The 6572-nt window shown below is 42.8% G+C and overlaps 1 pseudogene; it reads right to left on the reverse strand.

Annotated features, from left to right (window-relative positions):
* Positions 1–1810: 1810 nt before the first annotated feature.
* On the reverse strand, positions 1811–1921 carry LOC113197132 (U2 spliceosomal RNA; annotated as a pseudogene).
* Positions 1922–6572: the final 4651 nt, after the last annotated feature.

Here is a 6572-nt window from a genome sequence, read left to right on the forward strand (position 1 = left end):
GCCCCCGGCCCACCAAAAAAAGGGCACAAGTACGACCGTCATCCATGAACCCTCTGGGGGCAGAGGCTGCAACCTAGTCACTTTGGATCTGTATTAGTATGTTTTCCATTGCTATATCAAAATAACTTAAGCTTGATACTTATGAAGAGATTTATTTCATTCATATTTTAAAAAGCCAGGATTGGGCTGAGGTTGTGGCTCAGTGGTAGAGCACTTGCCTCGCACATGCAAGGCCCTGGGTTTGATCCTCAGCACCACATAAAAATAAATAAATAAAATTAAGGTGTTATGTCCAACTACAACTGAAAAATAAATATTAAAAAAAGCCAAGATTAAGTGATCCCCATCAGTTCAGCCTCTGGCTGGGTCACAATATGGCAGATGGCATCATGGTGGGAGCAACTGCCACAGGGAAAATCACCTGGCAGGTCAGGAAATCAGAGATCAGATAGGGGCCAGGCTCATTCATTTTAGTCTTACTCTCAAGAGCACTAACCAAGTTATCATGGGAACTATATTAATCCCTTCCCAGTGCATTGCTCCCAATGACTTAATTTCTTTACACTAAACCCTATCTCTTAAAGGTCTGGTTTCCTCTTAATACTTCCACATGGGGGACCGAGCTTCTGATGTATGAACCTTTGGGGACACACCCAGACCATATCCAAACTATAATAGGTTTCAGCTATCTAACCCAGTTCCAAACCTTGTGGATGTTCAGGTCAAGTCCCAGCTAAGAGGGGTCAGCAGGAGGCACACATGTGGAGGGTGGCACAGCAGGACAAATGGAAAAATCAGAATCAAAATCGGAAGAAATTACCTTTCCACTTGCTACCAATGGGAGGGTTCATGTGCTCACTCTGGTTTTCTCAAACCAAGTCACACCTGAGCAGCCTGCCCCAGAGGGTGGTGCACACTTGCCCTGATCTGCCCTCCAGCACGGCTCAGACATTACATAAACCCTTCTTCAGTGTGATAGCCCTTCAAATATTTGAGGAGCGCTTTCACTCTCTGTATGCTTGTCCAAAGTAATGTCAGGAGTTCATAGCAAAGGTGAATATTGAGCTCAAGGATTCCTAATTTCCTGTCCAAGGTTTACAAATGAAGGCAATATATCTTTTTAATAATTGCATTTTCCAGGGTGGAATTTGAAGAGATCAAAAAATATATAAGCTAAAGTATTCAGAGAAAACAGAAAAATAGAAAGATGTTATACATTTGTTTACATCCTAGAAAATTCTGGAATAAAATTTATTTATTCATTCAGCTTCATCTGGGCCCTCAGAGCCTGTGGGTAATCGTGCTTGTTACCCTCTTTCTGCAATTCTAACCCTCACACCTAGCGCCTCCTCTTTCCTCTGTCACCCTTCCTGAGGACCTTGTCTTTCATTTCATAGAAAAAATAAAAGTCTCCAAAGGGAATGTCTTCAGCCTCCTTCCTATTCCCACCATCTCCTGTCATGGCTTTTCCTTTGGTTTATCCTCTGGACCTCAGGTCCTCTCATCTCCTTGGAGAACAGGGGAATCAAGGTTTAGGGGTGTAGCTCAGAGACAGAGTGCTTGCCTAGCATGTACGAGGTCCTGGGTCCCATCCCCAGCATAGAAAAAAGAGCCACCAGTGAGATCTCCATCGGCTCAGCACATCTCCCCGGTATTCCTTGCCACCAACTCCCTCTCTTCCTGTAACTTTCCACAAGCCATAATCACCCTTCTCTGTCCTCTAGAAAGAGCAGTTAAGCTTTTCCCCTCCCGACACCTCACCCTGCCACAATCTGAATTTTGGCACCACCTCTCAAAACCTACAGACATGTTTATGTCTGGAATGTAACTCCCTGGAGCATTTGGATAGAGGCTGTAGCAGATATTAAATGGATAAGGACAGATACTACACTGGATCTTGGTCAAAAGGCCGAGAAACAATTTTCTCTGTGGCATTTGGACTGGTGGACTATTTTCTTCCTGGTTTCCTCTAACTCTTGAGTCGTCTTTTTAGAACTCACAAATGAAAACAGCCCTGGGCCTTTCTTCAGTTTATTATGCCTCCCTCCACAATCTTAGCCTTGGCTTCAACCTACATTCCCAAATCTGTAACTCCAGCTTTGACCTCTCTCCTAAAACCAAGACAAGGAGTAAACCCAAGGCCTCCTAGATAGCAGCATTGGAAGTCACATCCCCCAGTGTCCCCTGTTGATCTCAGTACTCAGTTACCATCACCTACTCCCCCACCCAATCAAAAACCCAGGGTTGGGCTGGGGATGTGGCTCAAGCGGTAGGTAGCGCACTCGCCTGGCATGCGTGTGGCCCGGGGTTCGATCCTCAGCACCACATACAAACAAAGATGTTGTGTCCGCCGAAAACTAAAAAATAAATATTAAAAAATTCCCTCTCTCTCTCTCTCTCTCTCTCTCTCTCTTAAAAAAAACAAACAAACCCAGGATCCATGGAGCTTCTCCCCTGCTTTCCTTTACACCCCTCCATCCCTTGATTCCAGAGTCTTTCTCCAAAACTAGTTCTCAAATTTGTTTGTGCTTTCATCCATGACATGCCCAAATTTTGTCATGAGACAGAGGCCCTGACCATTTAACATGCACAAATATTTTCACCTACTGGGTTTCTAAACACTTTATGAAGTAGATTTCTCAGCTCCTCTCAGGTGCATAACTCTTGTTCCCTTCAGAATATGAGGGAGGAATCTCATACAGTGTGTGCAGGGCCAGTTCATTCTTCTTGAGATTATCACTTGCTTAGTTCAGGGTCAGAGAGCTCCCTCCCTTCCTTCCTTCAAATAAAATACTTGAATTTTGCAAGAAAATTTTCAAAAAATGTCCTAGAGTGATCTGGATTGAGATTCCCCCCATAGGTTTGGTATCCACAGGTTTTGTGTTAATATTCCATTTTTGCTGTAACAGTAGATGTCCATATGTGGGATTTGGGGACCAACCCTTACCTGTTTATTCTTGGGGCCTGGCCATTAGGTTGGGTTTTTGTCTCTTCTTGTTTTTATATTAAAGTGTAGCTAATAATAATAATAATAATAATAATAATAATAATAATAATAATTTGTTTGTGCTCTCAATCACCCAGAGATCTTAATAAAGTATAGATTCTGAATCAATAGAGACAGATGGATTACAACAATGGTCCATATTCTCTGTCCCTACCTATAAACAATTTACTTTTAATAAATTTAATTTATTTATTTGGTGCTAAAGATTGAACCCAGGGCCTCACACATGCTAAGTATGCTCTGTATCACTGAGCTACACCCCCTTCTCTTCCCAGGTGCACAATTTAAATATGTGCACATCTAGATCATATTGCCTAGCTCAGGGTCAGCATGTCTGGGACCTCAGCATGCTTCTCTTACCTCCCCACTGTCAATGACCCTTCCTAAAAGGAAAGCACTATTCTGACTGCTATCACCTTAGATTAACTTTGCCTTTGCTTAAACTTCATGTACCTGAACTCATTTGATATATGGACTCTATGGTATAAGACTTCTTTGTGAAGTCTAAGATTCACCCATATTGTTGAATATATCAGCACTTGTTTTTCTATTACTCTGTAGTTTCTCATAACAGGACTACACAACAATTTATTTACCCATTTTCATGGTGATGGACATTTGTGTCATTTCCACTTGAGGCTACTAGAAATAAAGTAGTTAATGCTTGTACATGTATATTTCTTTGATAGAAGCACTCATTTCACTATGGAGTGAAATGGCTGTGTCGTAGGATTACATGTGTTTTGCTTTGCAGATTTTGCCCAGCACTTATTCAAAATAGTTATGTCAATTTACACCCCCACCAGCAATGTAAGAGAATCTTGTCCTACATCACTGACAGCACTTGGTATTATCTTTTTATTTATTTAGCTTTTCTGATAGGTAAGAAGTGCTATTCTATTGGGGTTTTAGTTTGCATTTTAGTTGAAAATATTTGTGAACATTAAATTAAAGAAGTTGAACACCTTTTATGTGTTTATTGGCCATTTAAATATTGCTCTTTCATGAAGTCACTGTGTAAGTCTTTTGCTCTTGATTTTGTCAGGTTGATGGTTGTTGAAGATAGGAAAAACTCAAAGAGTTTTCCCTACTCTCACCACTAAACACAACTTGAACAAAATACTTCCCCTTTGGTTACCTATCATTTCTCTAGTAATCCATTTCAATTCTGACATTATCTACTCAGAGATGGCATCACATGCCACAGGTTGAAGATTCAGTTCCACAACACTGCCCCTCGAAATAGGATGTCATTTGAAAATCTCAAGTTATAACCTGTACTTCCAACTAGTTGGCTGGTGATAAATTGGCCATTTCTATAACCCTTCCCTTAGGTTCAATTAATTTGCTAGAGCGTCTCATAGAATTCAGGGAAGCACTTTACTTCCATTTATTATAAAGGATCTTACAAAGGACACAGATGAAGAGATGCACTGGGCAAAGTTTGCTGCAAGGGATGTGAGACATTTCTGTGCTCTCCAGACTCACCACCCCCCAGGTTACCTCCATGTGTCCAGCTCTCTGGAATCTCTGAACCCTGCCATTTTGGTTTTTATGGAGGATTCATTTAGGAATTGAATGTGTTCCTAGTCCCTTCGTGATTGATGGTCACTCAGCTACCTTGTCTCGGTGGGTAGAGACACGGAATCAGCACACACAGACTCCAGGAGCTGATGAGAGAACTGGCTGGAGACCTGCCTCAGATCGCCATCCAGTAGCTCAGTTTATTTTTGGAATACACACAACGGTTATAGGGTTTGGGTTTGAGTGGGGCGTGCCTGTCAATCATCCATAAGCAAGACAATACCCATAAGCCAGTCATCTTCTGCCTAATGTAACCGCACTGTGAAGAAACTCTAAATATTGCTGTCCTGGCAGAAAGCAATCTGGAAGGGTTTTTAGCCCTTACTGAGTCAGGGGTTTCATGCCCTGAAGCCCCTGACTCTCAGTTTCTTGACCCAGCAGTTTGGCAATGCTAACCACAAGTGCTGAGGATGTGATTTCACCCCATCGTGCAGGCGCTCCTGTCAGGCCTGAAGGAAGGTGGATATTTCAGGCACTTCCAAGCTGCTAGTAGCTGCTAGCTGAGACTGAAAGTTATTCCAACAAGGAATCATGGATGACATTGTTGGAGCAATTCAATTTTTAGCCCTTCTCCCCTCCCTGGAGGTTGGGGGTTCAGACTGAAAGTTCTAATGGTCCAGTTGCATAATTGGTTTCCCTGGTAACCACCCCATTCTGAGGCTCTCCAAGAGTCCATCAAGAGTTGCTTCATTAAAACAAAAGATGCTCTTAGTCCCTACTGAAATTCCACGGAATTCAGGAACAGGGATCAAAGACCATATATTAAAACAAAAAAAAATTATTGCTTCTTTCTATAAAGGTTTTAGGAGTGCTGTGCCAGGAACTGGGGGAGAGACAAAGTAGAGATTTCTTACTATTACACAGTGGTATTGTGAAGCATGCACCTCCTCTTTCTCGCCTAACTCCAGCTTCATCCCAGAATCTCCTGAGGAAAGAGTATGGTATCGTTCCTACCCATGCTGCATCTGCCCGGACACCACACATGTGGCCATGCACTGGAACCATCATTGCATGTCTAAATCTCACCTTCCAAACCCAGAGCCTGTGCTGTGTATCAAAGCTGGGAGCCCTGACTCTCCCTCTGACATAGCTCTTCACCCTGCCCCCGATCTCTCCCTCTGCTGCCGCTGACCTTGCTCCGGCCCTGGACAGTTGTCCTCTGTGCCATGGCAAGCTCCCTGCCTCCCATGTGCAGCCTCCACAGCACTACCAGCCCTTACAGATCTTGTATACTCGGGCTGCCCAGCGAAATATCACAGATGGAAGTGGGGGGTGGCAAACGACAGATGCACGTTGTCTGTGGTCTCACAGTCATGGGGGTGGAAGACTAAAATCAAGGTGCAGCAAGGTGGGTTTCTTCTGAGGGATGTGAGGAAGCATCAATGTCCAGCTTTGCTCCTAGCTGTCTGCGGCTCAGGCATTCCTGTGCTTCACATCAACTTTCCTCTGTGCACGTATGTCCTTCTCTCTGAATCCCCTCCTCCTTTTATTTTATTCTTTTTCAGTGCTGGGTATAATTCCTTCTTTTTTTATTTTTCTAATGAGTTACACAAAACAGTAGACTGCAATTCTGACTCATCATACATAAATGGAGTATAACTTCTCATTTGTCAGGTTGTACATGATGTAAAGTTACACAGGTCATGTAATCATATATGCACATAGGGTAATAATGCCAGATTACTATCATTTATTATTTTATTATCATTCCTACCCCCATGCCCCTCTCCTCCCTTCATTCCCCTCTGTCTAATCAGAAGTATCTCTATTCTTCCCTAGCCCCACCCCCTTATTATGAATTAGCATCCTCGTATCAGAGAAAACATTCAACCTTTAGTTTTGGGAATTGGCTTATTTTGTTTAGCATGATATTCTCCAGCTCCATCCATTTACTGGCAAATGTCAAAATTTCATTCTCCCTTAAGGATGAGTAATAATTCACTCTCTCTGTGTGTGTGTGTGTGTGTGTGTGTGTGCATGT

This window comes from Urocitellus parryii, chromosome 14 (assembly GCF_045843805.1).
Source record: "Urocitellus parryii isolate mUroPar1 chromosome 14, mUroPar1.hap1, whole genome shotgun sequence".
In the NCBI taxonomy this organism is placed as follows: Eukaryota; Metazoa; Chordata; class Mammalia; order Rodentia; family Sciuridae; genus Urocitellus; species Urocitellus parryii.